Source organism: Pan paniscus, chromosome 14 (assembly GCF_029289425.2).
Source record: "Pan paniscus chromosome 14, NHGRI_mPanPan1-v2.0_pri, whole genome shotgun sequence".
Lineage (NCBI taxonomy): Eukaryota > Metazoa > Chordata > Mammalia > Primates > Hominidae > Pan > Pan paniscus.
This window is the reverse complement of record NC_073263.2, coordinates 69,436,487-69,457,853: the sequence shown is the minus strand read 5'-3', so window position 1 is coordinate 69,457,853 and position 21,367 is coordinate 69,436,487. Positions and strand designations below refer to the sequence as shown.

At 39.8% G+C, this 21,367-nt stretch overlaps 2 pseudogenes across 1 annotated transcript in view; both read right to left on the bottom strand.

Annotated features, from left to right (window-relative positions):
* Positions 1-892: 892 nt before the first annotated feature.
* On the bottom strand, positions 893-1,657 carry LOC100980936 (olfactory receptor 7E24-like; annotated as a pseudogene).
* Positions 1,658-9,599: 7,942 nt separating this feature from the next.
* Positions 9,600-21,367, bottom strand: part of LOC100981612 (olfactory receptor 7E24-like) — a 62,504-nt pseudogene continuing 50,736 nt past the window's right edge. Inside the window, exon 2 of the transcript XR_010109656.1 lies at positions 9,600-10,616. The product of XR_010109656.1 is annotated as an olfactory receptor 7E24-like (transcript). The remainder of the gene's footprint in view (positions 10,617-21,367) is intronic.

Sequence of the window (21,367 nt, the reverse complement as noted above, 5' to 3'; positions counted from 1 at the left end):
ACCTTCTGATATTATTCGTTATATCCTCGGGGGATGTTACTCTTAATGTCACACGGGGTGTACTCCCTGTCATATTATTCGTAATATCCAAGGGGGATGTTATTTTTAATGTCACCGGGGGTGACATTATGCATTAAAAATGGGTATTCAACGCCTGTGATACTTTTCCTAATATCCTAGGGGCATGCTCTTCCGAATGTCACATGGAGTGTACACCATGTGTGTACACCTGCTGTGATATTATTCATAATATCCTAGGGGAATGTTACTCCTGATGACACAGGCGGTGTACACCATGTGTGTACCCCTCCTGTGTCATTATTCATAATATCCAAAGGGGATGTTTCTCTTAATGTCACAAAGAGTGTAAAACATCACAGAAGGTGTACACGTTGTGACGTTATATGTAATACCCTAGAAGGATGTTACTCCTAATATGTCACAGGGGTGTACACGCTTTGATGTTATTTGCAATCTCATAGAGAGATATTACTTCAAATATCACAGTGGATGTACGCACATAGTGTATACCCTGTGATAGTATTCGTAATATCCTAGGGAGATACAACTCCTGGTATCACAATGCGTGTACCCCGTGTGTGTACACTCTTGATATTAGTCATAATATCCAGGGTAAATATTACTCCTCATATCACACAGTGTGCACACCCTGTGATATTTTTCCTCATAGTTTAGGGAGATATTGCTTCTAATATCACAGTGGGTGTACCCCATGTGTGTATACTCTGTGGCAGTATATTCTATATCCTAGGGAGGTATTACTCCTAATATCACAGTGGGTGTTCACCCTGTGATATCATTCTTATTTGACCTTGCTGCCTTTTTTAACCCACACTACAAAAGGAATGGAACAGATAAGAAGATATCGAGATTAGACCGTGCTGCCGTGCGGCCGCCGCAGTACACTTTTAATATCCCTGTTTCTCAGGCTGTAGATGAAGGGGTTCAGCATGGGGGTGACCACCGTGTACATCACTGAGGCCACTGCAGCCTTTCTCGCGGAAGATGACACATCTGAACTGAGGTACCCTCCAACGCCTGTTCCATAAAATCAGCAAACCACTGACAGGTGAGACCCACAGGTGGAGAAGGCCTTATACTTCCCACCAGATGATGAAACCCTCAGAATGGAGAAAACAATTTTATAGTAAGAGAAAAGGGTCCCCAAGATGGGAAGAAAACCAAATATGGCAGCAGGGAAATACAGGATTATGTTATTGGTGAAGGTGTCACAACATGCAAGATGGGGGAGTTGAGAAGGGTCACAGAAGAAATTAGGAATTTCCACATCCTTGAAGCAGGTCATTTGTAAGGCAATCAAGTTGCGCGGCTGGGCGTCTAAAAGACTGAGAGAAAAAAAAATGACAACAAAACTAGAAAGCCACAGAAACACGGGTTCATGATGGCTGAATGATATAGAGGGTGACAGATGGCTACAAACCGGTCATAGGCCATCACACTGAAGAACATGTCTCTCTTCCATGCCTCCAAAAATGGCAAAGAGAGACATCTGAGTCAGGCAGCCTGCATAGGACACGACTCTGCTGTGAGACTGGATGTCCACAATCATCTTGGGGACCGTGGTGGAGGTGAAACCGATGTCAGGCAAGGACAGGTTGGAGAGGCAGAGGTACATGGCGGTGTGGAGGTGGCAGTCAGGGCTGACGGCCAGGATGACGAGCAGGTTCCCCAGCACCGTGACCAGGCACATGGACAGGAACAGCCCAGCGATGACCGGCTGTCGTTCTGGATCCTCTGAGGTTCTAGGAGGAGGAATATAGAGACATCTGTTAGATTCTGTGGGTCTGTAGAGATTGGACACCTTTTGCCTAGAAAAGAGGGTTGAGAAATCGGAAACAAGTAAACCAACACCCAGCATCGTGTCTGCATTTTGGATAGAAGCAATTCACAAGTAATGTTTTCAGATTTCAGAGCAATCCACACTCAGCAATATTTTGCAGTTCTGACAAACTCAATTGTCTTCTAATGCTTTCATCATTGATTTCTGTGTTCTTCACTTCTTGCTGTACACACCTGCCTCAGAGACACTAGATTCAAGAATGTTCCAAGAACCAGATCATCATATATAAGAAATTCCTAACTGCTAGAAAAGACAGCCTATCTTTACCGAAGGAAACTATGTAATAAAACCATTCTCTTCACTATAAGAAAAAGGTTATCCTAATTAAAGGAGTTTAAGAACTCAAATATTTTATTTTATTTGAATAGATTGATACAAATTCCCTTGATTTAGAACATCTGTAAACACTGTATAACTGCTGAGACCATGCCATCTGGAAATGAAATTAAAGTTGATAGTTCATAAGCAGAAAATAGTTCCACAGGCCAGTTAGGTCCTAGTGATTTCATCATCACGTTTTCTGACTTTTCTCCTTCAAGAGAGTAATTGCTTACTCAAATCGGTGGGTCTGGTTTTAAAATTCATGGAAGCTATAACTCCTGTCCTTAGCTTCGGTGGACTTAGAGTTTTCATCAGAACGTTTGGCCGGACGCGGTGGCTCACGCCTGTGATCCCAGCACTTTGGGAGGCCGAGGAGGGCGGATCACGAGGTCAGGAGATCAAGACCATCCCGGCCAACATGGTGAAACCCCGCCTCTACTGAAACTACAAATCTTCGCCCAGTATGGTGGCGCGTGCCTGTAGTCCCCGCTACTCAGGAGACAGAGGCAGGAGAATGGCTTGAACCCGGGAGGCAGAGGCTACAGTGAGCTGAGATCACACCACTGCACTCCAGCCTGGGCAATAAGAGAAAAACTCCGTCTCAAAAAACAAAAAACCAAAAACACACGCTCTGTCACACTGACGTCACACTGATGACAGCCAATTTTTGTGAACCAAGGAAGTGTCAATTCAGTAATTCACAGAGATGTTTACTTTTGCTATCTCCTATGTGCCAAGCAAGACACAGGCTCTGGAGAATCAGAAACAAAAGAGACTCACTTGTTCCTCTCACAATACTCAGTACTTACTGAGATAAGGACAAAAGAAAATGTCCTGTCTGGAATGCAGGGAAACCAGAACTTCAGGTCAGGGGATATTTACGTTGAACCGTATGGAGTTTAAGCTGAAAATATTAACGAATGTATCTAAAATTCACTTTGCCTTGACTTTATGCATCCATCACATAGAGATCACGCAGTGGGCACCCACGATCGGTTTAATCATCACTCGCTTCCATTGGATCAACTAGAAATCAACTCAGATGAGAGTGCTGTCTCAGAGGATGGACGTCTCACCCCTTGCCATACAGAGAAGTTGAAAGGGTGGTATTGAAAATTAATGGCCAGACTCTAAGTCCCAGGCGCTATACTTGATGGTCTCCCAATTCTCAAAATGTTGTGCATTCTTTTTTGTTTTTGTTTTTGTTTTTGCTTTTGTTTTTGTTTTTCAGATGGAGTCTCGTTCTGTTGCCCAGGCTGGAGTGCAGTGGAGTCATCTCGGCTCACTGCAACCTCCGCGTCCCAGGTTCAAGCTATTCTCTTGCCTCAGCCTGCTGAGTAGCTGAGATTACAGGCGCCCACCACCACGCCCGGCTCATTTTTTTCTCTTTTTAGGAGAGACGGGGTTTCACCATATTGGCCAGGCTGGTCTCGAACACCTGACCTTGTGATTCGCCTGCCTCAGCCTCCCAAAGTGCTGGGATTACAGGCGTGAGCCATTGTGCCCAGCTTCCAAAATTTTCAACAGAGCTCAGAGGTCTTAACCACAGGCACATCTGAGGAGCATTTTTGAAATGGTTTCCAGTTTCCTCAATAGGAACGGAAGCCAAACCCCGAATTTATGACTCCTTTGAGGAAGTCAAGAGCTGTAAGGAAAGCCAGGAACAGGGGCAAGGGAGAGATGCATCCCGAATGATCCTGTGCCAATTCTTTCTGGAATCTTTGATGTGATCTCAGCTTCCCTTTCCATACCTGACACAGTGATTGTGGCAGCCACTGGTCTAGCTGTGGTCTACAAGGAACCCCAAAAGGGAAGGGCACAGTGAGCAGGGGCATCGTCCTGAGTGACAAGGATTGGAGGGGGCAGGGTGGATGCAGGGAGAGGACTGGCCAGATGCCATGTATCTGGCCTTAGACTGCCTGGTTCAAATTGGGCTTCACCCTTTTTGACTTCATGATCTGGTACAAGTTATATGAAAATGTGTTGCTCCTTTTCTAGTCTGTAAAATAATCCTGAAATGTGCACTAATAACTGGGAGACTACGCAGATGAAATGAAACAAGCTGCAGAGAGCACAGAGCTCAGAGCCTGGCCTTTAGGAAGCCCTCAGTAAGGGTTCATGATGCTGTGGTGTCTGTCACCATCCTCTTTATCCTCATCATCACCTTCATCATCTTTTTGTTGTTCTGAGGGAATAGTTTAGAGGGACTCATTCCCTGCTATCGTGGGTGAGATGTCTATGAAAAGGACAACCAGTGGGGGAGGGAAGCAAAATTTTGAAGAGGATTCCTGAGAGAGACCCCCCACCACAACCAAGAACGGAAACTCCACAGTCTGCTGAGCTGACAGTTCGCACATTGGCCTCCTCCCATCTGCCCACGGCACTCTCCTGTTGGTCCTGAGGATGAGGAAACAAACAAGGCTCCCGACCGTCCCTCAGCACTCACTGCACTGCCCTTCCCCTCTGCTGGGCCATGACCACGGAGAACAGGTCCACTGTCCTCCCTGAGTGATGCACATTGGAGGCTCAGACTCCGTCCTCAAGGCTGGCCAGAAGACAGGGTGAGACATGAGCCTCCTGATACAGGTGACGGTTGTGGAGCCCACAGGACTGCAACCTCACACAGGAGGGCTGGAGGTACAGACTGAGTATTTACTATTCTATGGCCTGGGGGCTCAGGGCACCGAGCTCTTCATTAGCCAGTCACCCAAGTTCCCCAAGCTCTAAGGATTTCCTCATCATCATGCAGGAAGAAGAAGAGAAAAGTGAGTGTCCATAGAAGCTTTGGGGCTCTTCCTCTAATCAGGAGAGAGCTTGTGTGTATTATTCGCTTCTTTCTTTTCTTTCACAAGATTCAAGTGCTTTAATTTTCACCTTTTATTATGGGAAAGTATGCCACGTATAAATGTTATAAATTATAAATATAGATTATTTCATATAGAATGGCCAGTATAAACATTTACAATTTCCACTATTTTTCAGTTTACAGTTTAATCACATTAGGTACATTCACATTGTTTAGCAACAATCACCGCCATCATCTCCAGAACAGTTTTATCCTTGAAAATGGAAATTGCACCTATTAACCAACCTCTCCATTCCTCTCTCTCTCTCGCCCACCCCTGGGGGCCACCATTCTATTTTGTAACTCTGTAAGTTTAACTACTCTAGACACGTGATATAAGTGGAATCACACCGTGTTTAATTTTTTTGGTTTGTTTGTTTTGGAGACAGAGTCTTTCTCTGTCGCCCAGGCTGGAGTGCAGTGGCGTGGTCTCGGCTGACTGCAACTTCCACATGGTGGGTTCAAGCGATTCTTGTGTCTCAGTCTCCCGAGTAGCTGGGATTACAGGTGTGTGCCACCACACCCAGCTAATTTTTGTATTTTTAATAGAGACGAGCTTTCACCATATTGGCCAGGCTGGTCTCGAACTCCTGACCTTAAGTGATCCGCCTGCCTCAGCCTCCCAAAGTGCTGGGGTTACAGGTGCGAGCCACTGAGCCTGGTCGTGTTTATCCTTTTGGGATTTATTTATTTCACTGACGAGAATGTCTTCCAGGTTCATTCGTGTTGCAGCCTGTGTCAGAAGTGCCTGTCTGGTTGTTTGGGTGTTTTTTTTTTTGGTTTTTTTTTTTGGTTTTGTTTTGTTTTGTATTTACATGGAGTCTCACTCTGTCGCACAGGCTGGAGTGCAGTGGCACAATCTGGGCTCACTGCAACCTCCGTCTCCCGGGTTCCAGCGATTCTTGTGCCTCAGCCTCCCGAGTAGCTGGGAGTATAGGCACACGCCACCACGCTCGTCTAATGTTTTGCATTTTCAGTAGAGACAGGGTTTCACCAAGATGGCCAGGCTGGTCTTGAATTCCTGGCCTCAGGCGATCCACCCACCTGGGTCTTCCAAGATGCTGGGATTACAGGCGTGAGCCACCGCACCGGCCAGAAGTGCCTGCCTTTTTAAGGCTGAATAGTCTTCCATTGCATGAATGAACTGCAGTGTGCCTTTTAATTCATCTGTCCACGAACCCTTGGGCTCCTTCCACATTTTGGATGTTGTGAGTAGTGCTGCTATGAATTTGGGTGTACAAATCTCTCTTCCACTCCTGGCTTCTAATTCTTTTTGGCAGGTACCCACAAGTGCAACTGCGGGAACATCTGATAATCCTGTTTCTACTTTTTCCAGTACACGCCATAGTAGTTTCCCTGTTCCTTCACGGTTTTACATTCCCTCCAATCAGATTCCAGCATTCCTACTTCCCTCTAGTTTCACCAATGCTTCTTTGTTTATCATATCCATCCAAATGTGTGGTATCACATTCTTGGTTTGATTTGCGCTTCCCTATGATCAGTGATTTTGAACATCATTTTAGATGCTTATTGGCCATTGCTGTATCTTCTTTAAGGACACGTCTACTCAAGTCTTCTGACCATTGTTCATGGGATGCTTTGGGTTTCTTGTTGTTCAGTTCTAGCTGTTCTTTGTATATGATGCATATCAGCCTCTTTTCAGAGATATGATTTTTGAATATTTTTCCTAATCCATGGGTTATCTTTTCACTCAGTTCACAGTGTTTGCTGATGCACAAAAGTGTCTGTCATTTTGATGTCATCCAAGGAATCTAATTTTCCTTTGTTGCCTATGCTTTTGGTGTCATATCCCAGAAAGCATTGCCCAATCTGATGTCATGAAAGTGTGGCCAATGTTTTCTTTTAGGCATATTATACTTTCAGCACTTGGGGTTAGGTCTTTGATCCAGTTTGTGTTCATTTTTGCACCTGGTGTGACATAGAGTCCACCTTCATTCTTCTGCATGTGGAAATCAAGTTTCTCCATCACCATTTCTTGAAAAGGCTGCTTTTCCACCAATGGACTTTCTTAGCACTCATGTTAAAAATCATTTGAACACATAGATGAGAAGTTATTTCTGGGCTCAAAAACAAACAAACAAACAACAACAGACAACAGATAAGGATGCAGCATGGGCCGGGAGCGGTTGCTCACGCCTGTAATCCAAGCACTTTGGGAGGCCAAGGAGGGCGGATCACCTAAGGTCAGGAGTTCAAGACCAGCCTGACAGACAGGAAGAAACCCCCCCATCTCTACTACAAATACAACATTAGCTGGGCGTGCTGGGGCATGCCTGTAATCCCAGCTGCTCGGGAGATGGAGGCAGGAGAAACGCTTGAACCCAGGAGGCAGAGGTTGCGGTGAGCCAAGATTGCACCATTACACTCCAGCCTGGGCAAACAAGAGCGAAACTCTGTCTCAAAACAAAAAACCAAAAACGAAAAATCCAGCATGATTTCGAGAGCAGAAAGAGAATAGCTGAAAAACCAGCATAATGAGAAAGTTAGGAAGCTTCTTACCAAAGCATCTGGAAATATGCCAGAAATTCTTGTGAACTAAAATTTTCATACTGTACTATCAAACACTAGAACTCACTTATTCCATCTTTCTGTATTTTGGGACCCAATTATCCACCTCTCTTCATTCCCCATCCCACTTGTTTTCTTCCTAGCGTCTGCTAACCACCTTTATACTTTCCACCTTCCTGAGATTCCTTTTGTGTGTAGGTGTGTGATGGAGTCTCTTTCTGTTGCCCAGGTTGGAGTATACAGGCACAATCTGGGCTCACTGCAACCTCCGCCTCCCGAGTTCAAGTGCTTCTTGGGGCTCAGCCCTCGGAGTAGGTGAGACTACAGGCACGCGTCACCACGCCCGGCTAATTGTTTGCGTTTTCAGTAGAGTCGGGGTTTCACCATGTTGGCCAGGTGGGTCTCGAACTCCTGGCCTCAAGTGATCCGTGCGACTTGGCCTCCCACAGTGCTGGGATTACAGGCCTGAGCCACCACACCTGGCCAAGATTTTCTTTTTTGTTCCTACATAGAAGTGAGGATATGAAATATTTGTCATTCTCTGCCTGGCTTATTTCACTTAATATACAGACCTGCAATCTCATCCATTTTGTCTGCAGTGGAGAGGATTTTGTTTATGCCTTTTTAGGCTGAATAATACTTCATTGGGTGTGTATACCACAGTTTCTCAATTGAAACAAATTTCTAAAGAGCAAATATTTTTAACATGTCTCGGAATGTGAAACTTCAGGGATACTGTGCCCATTTTATTCTTTTCTATTTCCCATCTTATGTATATGCAAGTGTATCACAAAGCAGCAATCAAAGTGTGTATAAATCTATAATTTCAACAAATGTAAAATGAAAATGCTAAGTGGTGGCTGGGCGTGGTCGCTCACGCCTGTAACACGCCAGAACGTTGGGAGGCGGAACCGGGCGGATCACCTGAGGTCGGGAGTTCAAGACCAGCCTGACCAATATGGAGAACCACTGTCTGTACTAAAAATACCGAAAAAAAAAAATTAGCCGGGCATGGTAGCGCATGCCTGTAATCCCAGCTACTTGGAAGGCTGAGATAGGAGAATCGCTTGAATACGGGAGGCAGAGGTTGCAGTGAGCCGAGATCGTGCCATTGCACTCCAGCCTGGGCAACAAGAGTGAAACTCTGCCTCAAAAAGAAAAAAAAAAAAAGAAAAAGAAAAAAATAGAAAATGCTAAATGGTAAGAAACAACAGCATAATAGATATTTGTATGGTGTTGATGGACAATGCATTTGAAGATAATATTTGAAGAAATCATATTACAATTAACTTCTCTTCTTACTCATTGGAGCTTGATGCCTTAAAAACTTCGTCATTGCAACCACCTCTGATGCTTTAAAAAAAAAAAAAAAAAATCCACATACTCACACAGGTGCCGGGAAATCAGAATCTCAGGTAATGAGACCCAGGCCTCATCATTTGTAAGCTCCCCAGGTGATTTGACTCAAAGCCAAGATTGAGGACTGGTCACATGGATCTCTACACATAACCTGCCTAAATAGATTCTCTAGAAGCAGTTTATAAAGAAATTACATGTGAACTCTGGAAGAGGATATGAATTGGATGTACAGCATGTCCTCACTTAACATCTCTGAAAGTCTCTTGGAAACTTCACCTTGAAGCAAAATTAGGTATAGTGAAACCACTTATTCCTCCCCAACATTATAACTACACAACTTTGAATGCACCAATGGTGTTGGAGGACCTGCTGTACATTGTTTCCATAAAGTCAACTTTCAGGGAATTCCAAAATGAATTGAGGACTTCACGTATATAAAAAGATGGTTGTGATTCCACCTGGATGACAGGGTTATTGTTCAGAAACTAAAGGAGGCCGCCTAGGTATAGAGGATTCAGTCATGAGGTTTCTGCTAAACAAAGGATCCCAGAATACTCACCCATTCCAGTTAAAGGCATAACGAAGAAAACAATATTCACATAGGAAATGCGGAAAGGAATAAAAGCCATCAAGCCACAAAAATAATGTGACTAAGGAGCAGGATTTGCAGATGCAGGGATTTAATGTGGTTGCCCTTTCTTACCCACACAAGAAAAAGGATGGAACAGATCATGAGATTCGACTGTTCTGCTGCGCAGCCTCCAGAGGGCGCTTTGAATGTCCCTGTTTCTCAGGCTGTAGATGAAAGGGTTCAGCATGGGGGTGACCACAGTGTACATCACTGATGCCACCACACCATTCCTGGGGGGTGGTGACACAGCTGAAGTCAGGTACACGCCAATGCCTGTTCCATAAAATAAGCAAACAACTGCCAGGTGAGAGCCACAGGTGGAGAAGGCTTTATACTTCCCATCTGACGATGAAATCCTTAGAATGGAGGGGACAATTTTATAGTAAGACAAAAGGATCCCTGAAATGGGAAGAAAACCAAACATAGTACTATCGAAATATAAGAATATGCTATTGATGACGCTGTCAGAACAGCCAAGGTTGAGAAGCTGAGATGGCTCACAGACAAAATTAGAGATTTCCACATTCTTGAAGACGGTGAATTGTAACACAATCTAACTGTGCAGCTGGGAATCCAACAGGCTAAGGAAAAAGGACACCAAAACTAAGAAGACAGAGAGGTGAGGATTCACGATGACTGGGTAGTGCAGAGGGCGACAGATGGCTACAAAGCAGTCATAGGCCATCACAGTCAGGAGCATGTCTTCTATACATGCAAAAAGGACCAAGAAAGACATCCGTGTCAGGCAGCCCGCATAAGAGATGACTCTGCTATGCGACTGCATGTCCACAATCATCTTGGGAACCGTGGCCGAGGTGAAACCGATGTCAGCCCAGCACAGGTGGGAGAGGAAGAAGTACATGGGGGTGTGGAGATGGGAGTCAGAGCTGACAGCCAGGATGATGAGCAGGTTCCTCAGCACCGTGACCAGATACATGGACCGGGACAGCCCAGCGAGGACGGGCTGCAGTTCTGGATCCTCTGAGAGTCCCAGGAGGAGGAATTCTCAGACACCTGTGAGATTCCGTGGCTCTGTGTGACTTGGACACCTAGGGAAGAAAAGAGGATTTGAAAAATAAAAGATAAAAACCAGCCCTTAATGCTGTGTGTATATTTTGTGAATACACACACAAAATAATGCTGTGTGTATATTTTGTTCCTAGATGGTTCCTTAAAGTAATGGCGGCTAGATGAGGTGGCTGAAGCCTGTAATCCTAGCACTTTGGGGGGCTGAGGCATTTGGATCACGAGGTCAGGAGTTTGATACTAGCCTGGCCAACATGGTGAAACCCCGTCTCTATTAAAATACAAAAATTAGCCGGGTGTGGTGGTGGGTGCGTGTAATCCCAGCTACTCGAGGGGCTGAGGTAGGAGAATCACTTGAATCCAGGAGGTGGAGGTTGTGGTGAGCCAACATCAAGCCACTGTACTCCAGCCTGGGCAAGAGAGTGAGACTCTGTCTCAGAAAAAAAAAAAAAAAAAAAAAAAGGTAATGGCAAAATTGCAATAACTTTTGCACCAAACTAATACAAACTGGTGTTATACAAACTTTTCATTCCTAAAATAAATCCCATTTGATAATTGTGTATAATCCTTTTTATATTTTGCTGGATCCAATTTGCTGGGATTTTTTTTTACAATTTTTTTCATCCTTTTTTTATTATTATACTTCAAGTTCTGAGATACATGTGCAGAACGTGTCGGTTTGTTACATAGGTATACACGTGCCATGTTGGTCTGCTGCACTCATCAACCCATCATCTACATTAAGTATTTCTCTTAATGCTATCCCTCCTCTAGCTCCCCACCCCCTGACAGGCCCTGGTGTGTGATGTTGCCCTCCCAGTGTTCATGTGTTCTCATTGTTCAACTGTCACTTATGAGTGAGAACATGAAGTGTTTGGTTTTCTGTTCTTGTGTTAGTTTGCTGAGAATGATGGTTTCCAGCATCATCCATGTCCCTGCAAAGGACATGAACTCATCCTTTTTTATGGCTGCATAGTATTCCATGGTGTGTATGTGCCACATTTTCTTTATCCAGTCTATCACTGATGGACATTTGGGTTGGTTCCAAGTCTTTGCTATTGTGAACAGTACTGCAGTAAACATCTGTGTGCATGTGTCTTTATAGTAGAATAATTTATACCTTTGGGTGTATACCCAGTAATGGCATTGCTGGGTCAAATGGTATTTCTGGTTCTAGATCCTTGAGGAATTGCCACACTGTCTTCCACAATGGTTGAACTAATTTACACTCCCACCAACAGTGTAAAAGCCTTCCTATTTCTCCACAATCTCTCCAGCATCTGTTTTTTCCTGACTTTTTAACAATCGCCATTCTAACTGGCATGAGGTTTTATCTCATTGTGGTTTTGATTTGCATTTCTCTAATGATCAGTGATGATGAGCTTTTTTTCATGTTTTTGACCACATAAATGTCTTCTTTTGAGAAGTGCTTGTTTATATCCTTTGCCCACTTTTTGATGGGATTGGTTTTTTCTTGTAAATTTGTTTTAGTTCCTTGTAGATTCTGGATATTAGCCCTTTGTCAGATGGATAGATTGCAAAAATACTCTCCTGTTCTGTAGGCTGCCTGTTCACTCTGATGATAGTTTCCCTTGCTGTGCAGAAACTCCTTAGTTTAATTAGAGCCCATTTGTCTATTTTGGCTTTTGTTGCCATTGCTTTTGGTGTTTTATTCATGAAGTCTTTGCCCATGCCTATGTCCTGAATGGTATTACCTACGTTTTCTTCTAGGGTTTTTATGGTTTTTAGGTCTTAAGTTTAAGTCTTTAATCCATCTTGAGTTAATTTTTGTATAGGTTTAAGGAAGGGGTCCAGTTTCTGTTTTCTGCATAAGGCTAGCCAGTTTTCCCAACACCATTTATTAAATATGGAATCCTTTCCCCATTTCTTGTTTTTGTCAGGTTTGTCAAAAACCAGATGGTTGTAGATGTGTGGCATTACTTCTGAGGCCTCTGTTCTGTGACATTGGTCTGTATATCTGTTTTGGTACCATTACCATGCTGTTTTGGTCACTGTAGCCTTGTAGTATAGTTTCAAGTCAGGTAGAGTGATGCCTCCAGCTTTGTTCTTTTTGCTTAGGATGGTCTTGGCTGTACAGGCTCTTTTTGGGTTCCATATGAAATTTAAAGTAGTTTTTTTCTAATTCTGTGAAGATACTCAATGGTAGCTTGATGGGGATAGCATTGAATGTATAAATTACTTTGGACACTATGGCCATTTTCATGATATCGATTCTTCCTATCCATGAGCATGGAATGTTCTTCCATTTGTTTGTGTCCTCTTTTATTCCCTTGAGCAGTGGTTTGTAGTTCTCCTTGAAGAAGTCCTTCACATCCCTTGTAAGTTGTATTCCTAGGTATGTTATTCTCTTTGTAGCAACTGTGAATGGGAGTTCACTCATGATTTGCCTCTCTGTCTGTTATTGGTATATAAGCATGCTTGTGATTTTTGCACATTGATTTTGTATCCTGAGACTTTGCTGAAGTTGCTTATGAGCTTAAGGAGATTTTGGGCTGAGATGCTGGGGTTTTCTAAATATAAAATCATGTCATCTGCAGACAGATACAATTTGACTTCCTCTCTTCCTATTTGAATACCCTTTATTTCTTTCTCCTGCCTGATTGTTCTGGCCAGAACTTCCAATACTATGTTGAATAGGAGTGGTGAGAAAGGGCATCTTTGTCTTGTGCCGGTTTTCAAAAGGAATGCTTCCAGATTTTGCCCATTCAGTATGATATTGCCTGTGGGTTTGTCATAAATAGCTCTTATTATTTTGAAATATGTTTTATCAATACCTAGTTTATTGAGAGTTATTAGCATGAAGGGGTGTTGAATTTTATCAAAGGCCTTTATTGCATCTATTGAGATAATCATGTGGTTTTTTGTCATTGGTTCTCTTTATGTGATGGATTACTTTTTTTGATTTGGGTATGTTGAACCAGACTTGCATCCCAGGGATGAAGCCAACTTGATCGTGGTGGATAAGCTTTTTGATGTGTTGCTGATTCAGTTTGCCAGTATTTTATCAAGGATTTTTGAATTGATGTTCATCAGGGATATTGGCCTGAAATTTTCTTTTTTTGTTATGTCTTGTCAGGTTTTGGTATCAGGATGATGCTGGCCTCACAAAATGAGTTAGGGAGGAGTCTCTCTTTTTCTACTGTTTGGAATAGTTTCAGAAGAAATGGTACCAGCTCCTCTTTGTACCTCTGATAGAATTTGTTTGTGAATCTGTCTGGTCCTGGGGTTTGTTTGGTTGGTAGGATATTAGTTATTGCCTCACTTTCAGAACTTTTTATTGGTCTATTCAGGGATTTGACTTCTTCCTGGTTTAGACTTGGAAGAGTGTATGTGTCCTGAAATTTATCCATTTCTTCTAGATTTTGTAATTTAGATGAATAGAGGTGTTTATAGTATTCTCTGATGGTAGTTTGTATCTCTGGGGGATCAGTGGTGATATTCCCTTTATCATTTTTTATTGTGTCTATTTGATTCTTCTCTCTTTTCTCTTTTCTTCTTTATTAGTCTGGCTAGTGGTCTATTTTGTTGATTATTTTAAAAAACAGCTCTTGGATTTATTTTTTTAATGGTTTTTCATGTCTCTATCTGCTTCAGTTCTGCTCTGATCTTAGTTATTTCTTGTCTTCTGCTAGATTTTGAATTTGTTTGCTCTTGCTTCTCTAGTTCTTTTAATTGTGATGTTAGGGTGTTGATTTTAGATCTTTCCTGCTTTCTGATGTGGGCATTTAGTGCTATAAATTTCCCTCTAAACCCTGCTTTAGCTGTGTCCCAGAGATTCTGGTACATTGTGTCTTTGTTCTCATTGTTTTCAAAGAACTTGTTTATTTCTGCCTTAATTTTATTATTCAGGAGCCCAGTCATCATTCAGGAGCAGGTCGTTCAGTTTCCATGTAATTGTGTGGTTTTGAGTGAGTTTCTTAATCTTGAGTTCTAATTTGATTGCACTGTGGTCTGAGAGACCGTTATGATTTCTGTTCTTTTGCATTTGCTGAGGAGTGTTTTACCTCCACGTATGTGGTCAATTTTAGAATAAGTGTGACGTGGTGCTGAAAAGAATGTATATTCTGTTGATTTGGGGAGGAGAGTTCTGTAGATGTCTGTTAGGTCCACTTGGTCCAGAACTGAGTTCAAGTCCTGAATATCCTTGTTAATTTTCTGTGTTGTTGATCTGTCTAATATTGATGGTTAGTTTCATAGTTACTAATCTCATCTCTGTACTTGTATAAGTCTCTTCAGATTTTCTGTTTCTTCATGAGTTTTTTTCCAGTAGTTTCTGTCTTTCTGGAAATACGTCCCTTCCATTTATGTTTCGTTGTTGTTGTCGATGTAGAGTGATTATAATATTGCCTTCTGTAATCCCTTCTGTTTCTCTAATGTCAGTAGTGATACTCCTTTTGTTACTAATTTTGGTAATATGATATTTCTCTGCTGTTTTCTTGTTAGTTTAGCCAAAATTTTGTTAATTTTGTTGATTTTGACAAAAAATGGTCATTGGGCTTTGTTGATTTTCTCTATTGTTATTCAATTCTCTATTTCATGTATTTATACTATCGTCTTTAATATCTTCTTCCTTCTGATTTTTTAGGTTCATTTTGCTCTACATGTCCAGACTCTTAAAGAAAAAGAATTATACATATGGTCATACACATGAAATCTTTCCTCTTATTTTTATGTAGAGATTTACAGACACATATTTTGCTCCTATGAGTGCTACAGCTGTAACCTTTAAGTTTTAAGTATGCTGTGTTGCATTTTCAATCATCACAAATCCTAAATTTCTTTTTGTTATTGATTTATATTTCCATTATATTTGGTCACAAAATATAGTTGTATAATTTCAAATCTTTTAAATTCATTAGCCCTGTTTTATGGCCTACCATATCCTGTCTCTTGGAGACCATTCAATGATAGCTTCAGAAGAGTATATATTGTATTTGGGTAGAGCATTCTATACATGACTGTCAGTGAAGTATTAAAAACAGTATTAAAAGTGGTACATTGAAATCTTCACTATTATTCCTAAATTGAATATTTCTTCCTGGAATTCAATCAATTATTGCATTATGTTTTTGAAACCCTGTTTTTAGGTGAATATATGTTCAATATGTTTATAGTTATTAAATTTTCTTGATGAATTAACCATTTAATCATTATACAGTGTCCCTGTTTATCTTTAATAACATTTTTAAGTCTGTCATTTCAGATCATGTTACAGCCATTTCAGCTTTCTTATGGTTACTCTTTGAGCGATATTATCTTTTTTCACACTTTTATTCTCCATGTATTTGAAAATACAAAGTGACAATATATAGTTGCATTATCTTTTTTATCCAGTCTGACAATCTTTTTTGATTAAATTGTTTTCTCCATTCACATTTTATGTTGTAATTGATTTATTTGCATTTGTCATTTTACTATTTGCTTCTAATATGTCACAGCTTTTTTCGTTCCTCCATTTCTTCTTTACTGATTTTTTTGCCTGAGTATTTTATGATGACATATTTTATTTCTTTAATTTTTTAACTATATTTTTAGTTATTTTATTAGTAGTTATTATAGGGCTTAACATATAAAGCAGTTCTTCAGAATTAGCTAAAGATTTATACTAACTCAATTCCACAAAAGACATAGATGTTTTACTTTATATATCTCTATTTTCTTTCCCCCCTTTTTTGAAAACTTTGTCATATATATTACATATATGCATCATAATCCCCAAAATTTAATGTTGTAGTTATTACTTTATATAATTTTAGGAATTTTAAAGACACTGAGAGATGGAAGAACAAACATACTATTAGATTTTGTCCTATTAATTTTTTCAACTCTATTGTCAAATATGTTACATTTTTATTGTCATAAGCTCAATGATTTATTGATATATATATAGGTTTACATGATTGCTTTTTATGTTAGTTAAAGAAGAAAGAATACAAAATATGCATTTATATATTTAATTTTGCCCTGAAGAACAGACTTTCATTCTGAAGAATTTCCCGAACAATTTCTTATAAGGTTGTCTTCTTGCAACAAATTATCTCAGTTTTTATCTGGGAATATCTTTATTTCCCATTCATTTTTGAAAGACAACTTTTGCTGGTGTAATATTATTGGTTGATTTTTATGTTTGCTTTATTTTCTCTTAGTCCTCTGTTTAATTATTTTCTCACTTGCTCAGGTCTCCATTGTTTGCGATGATATTAATGAAACAGCTGCTGATCTTATTGAAGTTACCTTGTGCGTAAGTCATTTTTTCTTGTTGTTTTCAAGAATTTCTCCTTGTTTTTTTGACATTATTTTATGTGATGTCTTTGGGTGTTGATCTCTTTTGTGTTGATCCTACTGCTAGTTTATTGTGCTTCTTGAATGTGTAGATTGATTTTTTTCATACAGTTTAGAAGTTTTCAGTTATAATTTTCTTATTTTTTTTCTATTTCTTTCTCCTCTTCTTCTGCTATGCCTATTACACATATATTGATGTGGTTAAAGTGTTACACATTTTGTTGAGGCTTTGTTCATTATATTTATTTCTCTCTTCTTGCTGTTATTCATATTGCATAATAGTTTTTGATCTATATTCAACTTAGCGGATGTTTGACTCCTGCCAGATTGCAGGTGCAGTTGAGCCGACTAGGTAATTTTTTAATAAAATTATTATACTTTTCAATTACAGAATTTCCAGTTCTTTAAAAATAACTTTTTTTGATGTTCTCTGCTTGATGAGACATTGCCAGAAATTCCTTTACTTCCTTTACTTCTTTATTTTTCCTTTTTTTTACTTCTTTAAACATGATTTTTCTTTAGTTATTGAACATATTTATAATAGCTGCTTTGAAGTATTTGTGTAAGTCCAGCACCTATGCCCTCTCACAGGCATCTTCTGTTGCTTGAGGTATTTTTTGTTGTGGTGGTGGTGATTTGTTATTGTTTTTGTTTGTTTATTGTTTTTTTCCTGTTTATGGCTCACACTTTCTTATTTCTTTGCATATCCATATATTTTTCCTGAAATCTGTACATTTTAGATAATATATTTTAATACTTCTAGATACTGATTTTCATACCTTCAAACTTTATTGTTAATGTTTAAAAATGCATTTCCTTCGTAATTTAACTGGTTTATTTTAGAGAAGGCAATTTTTCCCCTGCAGTGTGAAACATCTGATGTTGCTTCTCCGAGGATAGCGTTGAACATGTGCACAGTTGCCCTGAGATGACTTGTTAGCAGGGCTCTCTTTGACTTTATTTTTCTCTGATTTCTCTGTTAAGCCATCTTTTTCCACTGGTCTTACACACAGCTGTTAGGCTCCACTAATTGCCAGCTTATTGTTCTATTTTTTATCAATGCACTGGGGTATAAATTTCTCCACAGTCTGACCCAATTAAAGTCATACTACTTTTCAGGAATAATTTTTGAGAATAATCTTTAAAGTTTGCTTTGACCCCAGAAGGTCTCCTCTTAGGAATACCTTTCCCTGGTTCTGTTTGGTAAACTAACAAGACTACAGTTTAGCTTATTACTGTCATGAAACTACTCATATTTTCTTATGTCCATCTCACAAAAATATCCGTTGTTTTTGATATCATCTTAAGGCATAAACTTCCTAACACTCCTCTTCAAATAAAGTCAATACATTTCAGGAAGGCTTCCGAGCTTTCAATTCTTATGGCCTTTCTCTTATTGGAAAAATCTCCAAGCCACTGCTCCTAGACAGGGGGCAGGCATAGTGGCCTAGCTTTCTTGAAGTGACATTCCTGTTTCATGAGTAGGGTGCTGAGCAGGGGAGATATTCTCTGGTAGTATTGCCTTTCTCTCCCTACGTTGAACTCTACGTTAATGAACAAGCTTTGGTAAGAAAATTATTGCTCCAGTTCTCTTGGACTGTCATGCCTGGCACAGAAATTCTTACCTACCAGGGAGGCTAAGTGAAAAAGGAGATCATCATACCTCTCAGCTGCACTATCCCGGAATTTAGCCTTTGCCATGTGAACTGCAGCAGATAATAAATATTTGATGTCTGCCCCTTCCAGGAAGACACTGTAGCCCTTGACTTAGAGCTCAGGGCAGAAATATCTTCATCTTCTTGGCTGTATTCACTTGAAGTTGACTATCTTTCATGCAGAGCTAGGCAATGGGAAGTGAGTTGCAGCTCAATAACAAAAGTTCCAATTAACTTATTTTCAGTACATTTTCTTGAATAAATACTTTTTTGTTTGGTGTATACACTAAGGACAGTTTTCAGAGAGTTTTACTGCTTGGTTTTATCTTTGTCTTTATAATATTAACAGTTGTGGTCATGTCACTGGAGACCAGTTCATAGTACTCCTCATTCTGCCATGCAGGAAATCTTTCTAGGGTTTATTTTAGTGTGCTAAGATAATGCTCAAAGGTAAGGGCTAATGACCAGCAAACCCACCTTTCTTCATTGTTCTTTTACTGTATTATTAGATCTAGTTAAAATTAAGTTCATAATATTTAAGTAATCTGTATAAAGCACTTTATACTACAAATTGAATTTCCATAGTGACATTGTCTATTTTACATTATGACTCTCAATTCCTAGATGAAGGAACTGAGGCCCAGGTAAGTTTTATGAGTTTCTCATAATCATTCACCAGTAGTAGTTGGTCAGAAACTTCCATGAGATTCCTTCATTCCTCCAGTGCCAATGGCAGTGAATATGTCACAGAGCCAGTACTAGGGTTGGGCAAGACAAGTGAATGAGGCATTTGCTTTGGGCACAAAATTTAATGATGTACTTTAAACAGGAGGTACATGAGAGTCGTTTAAAAAAAAATGGGGTGCTAAATTCAATTATCAATGTAAATGCTTAATGTAGTATTTTTAAAAGTAAAAATCAATAAACGTATCCATGATAAAAAAAATATCAAAATTTTAAGTGAAGATGCATTTTTTTTATTATTATGATTTTACTTTAAGTTCTGGGATATTTATGAAGAAGGTGCAGGTTTGTTACATAGGTATACATGTGCCATGGTGGTTTGCTGTACCTATCAACCCGTCATCCAGGTTTTAAGTGCCACATGCATTAGGTGTTTGTCCTAATGCTCTCCCTCCCCTTGCACCCCACACCCTGACAGGCCCCGGTGTGTGCTGTCCCCCCTCCCGGTGTCTATGTGTTTTCATTATTCAACTCCCTCTTGTGAGTAAGAACTTGTGGGGTTTGGTTTTCTCTTCCTGTGTTAGTTTGCTGAGAATGATGGTCTCTAGCTTCATCCATGTCACTGCAAGGATAGGATCTCATTCTTTTTTATGGCTGCATAGTATTCCATGGTGTATATTTACCACATTTTCTTTATCTCGCCTATCATTGATGAGCACTTGGGTTGGTTCCATGTCTTTGCAATTGTAATAGTCTGGCAATAAACACACAGAAGACACATCTTTTTTTCCTTTTGCCCCAGGCTACTGTTATGTTTCTTCATGGCAATGGATGTGCGGATTAACACTTGGACTCTAGAGTTGCAAAGCTTAGACACCAATTCTGGCATGTATTCCTGGTATAGTAGGCACATCACTTCACATCTATAAGTCTAAATTTTTTCATCTATAAAATGTTTGTAACATTAATACCTACTTGATAAGGTTTATGACAGAATTAAAGAGACAAAGTGTGGGGCATGTGTTTTGGCAATTTATAAACATTCAATACATGCATATAGTTTTAGCTGTTATTTATGGTTATATTTAAATATGGCCATATGTAAAATACATAAATATATGTATACATGCAAACACACTCATTCACACAATCTCCATGAAAACATGAAAATCCAACAGTGAAGCAGCGTGTATTCAATCTACTGCAGTTAGGAGAAGAACACCTTTACATAATCTTGGAAATGTTTCAAAATAAAAAAAGGTTAGGAAAAAGTGTTTACTGGGTTTTAGATTCAAGAGTGGATGATTTTAAGGAGACTCTTAGAGGGGAAAACAATTATTTGAGATGGTCAGAATTTGGCATAATATCTTTGGATTGGAGACAAAAGAGAGGAGAGGGCCTCGAACTCAGTCTTGGTGAGCACATGTATCTGACAGGTAAGCTGTTTGTTGTTTTATTTGTCTTCTAGAAATAGTTATTTCCTGGAGCAAGTTGATAAGTTATTTCTAATTATTAGCATTGTTTAACACAGAGCCGGAAAATACTTTGTGGTCTACATTTTTATCTCACACGCTACATGTATTTACACACATACATTTATGTGCATGTGTATGTATAGTATATTATACACACACAAATAAGAAATAGATCAACTTTTCAGTTGCACCATAAAGTAATTTGCATAGTTACTAAAATCCCTGCTGTTCTAGGTTAATTGAAAATCACCATCCTATTGCTAGGGACTCTGTTGACAATCACTACTCCAGTCTTCTGTGGATTGGATTTCCACAGATTCAGCAACTCCAGTGCCTAGCTAGTGCTGACTCTTTAGATAGGATGACATTTATCATACCTTGTTAATTTTAACCTAATTTCAGCTCACTATAATCTATGATAACTGAGATATATTCTTTAAGTTAATAAAGAAATGTGTATCCAAAACTTAGCAAAAAACAACTGGCCATGCTGGAAACACAGGTTAGTTTACAGAGTCACTAATGATTGTTTATGATTATGCTTTTTCTAGTTAGTGAGTGTATTTTCAGAAAGCTACTACTTAAGTGAAATTTGATTGTGTTATTTGAATGTATTACTTAAATTACCATCACTTAAGTTTTTTTGTCTTTTAAAAA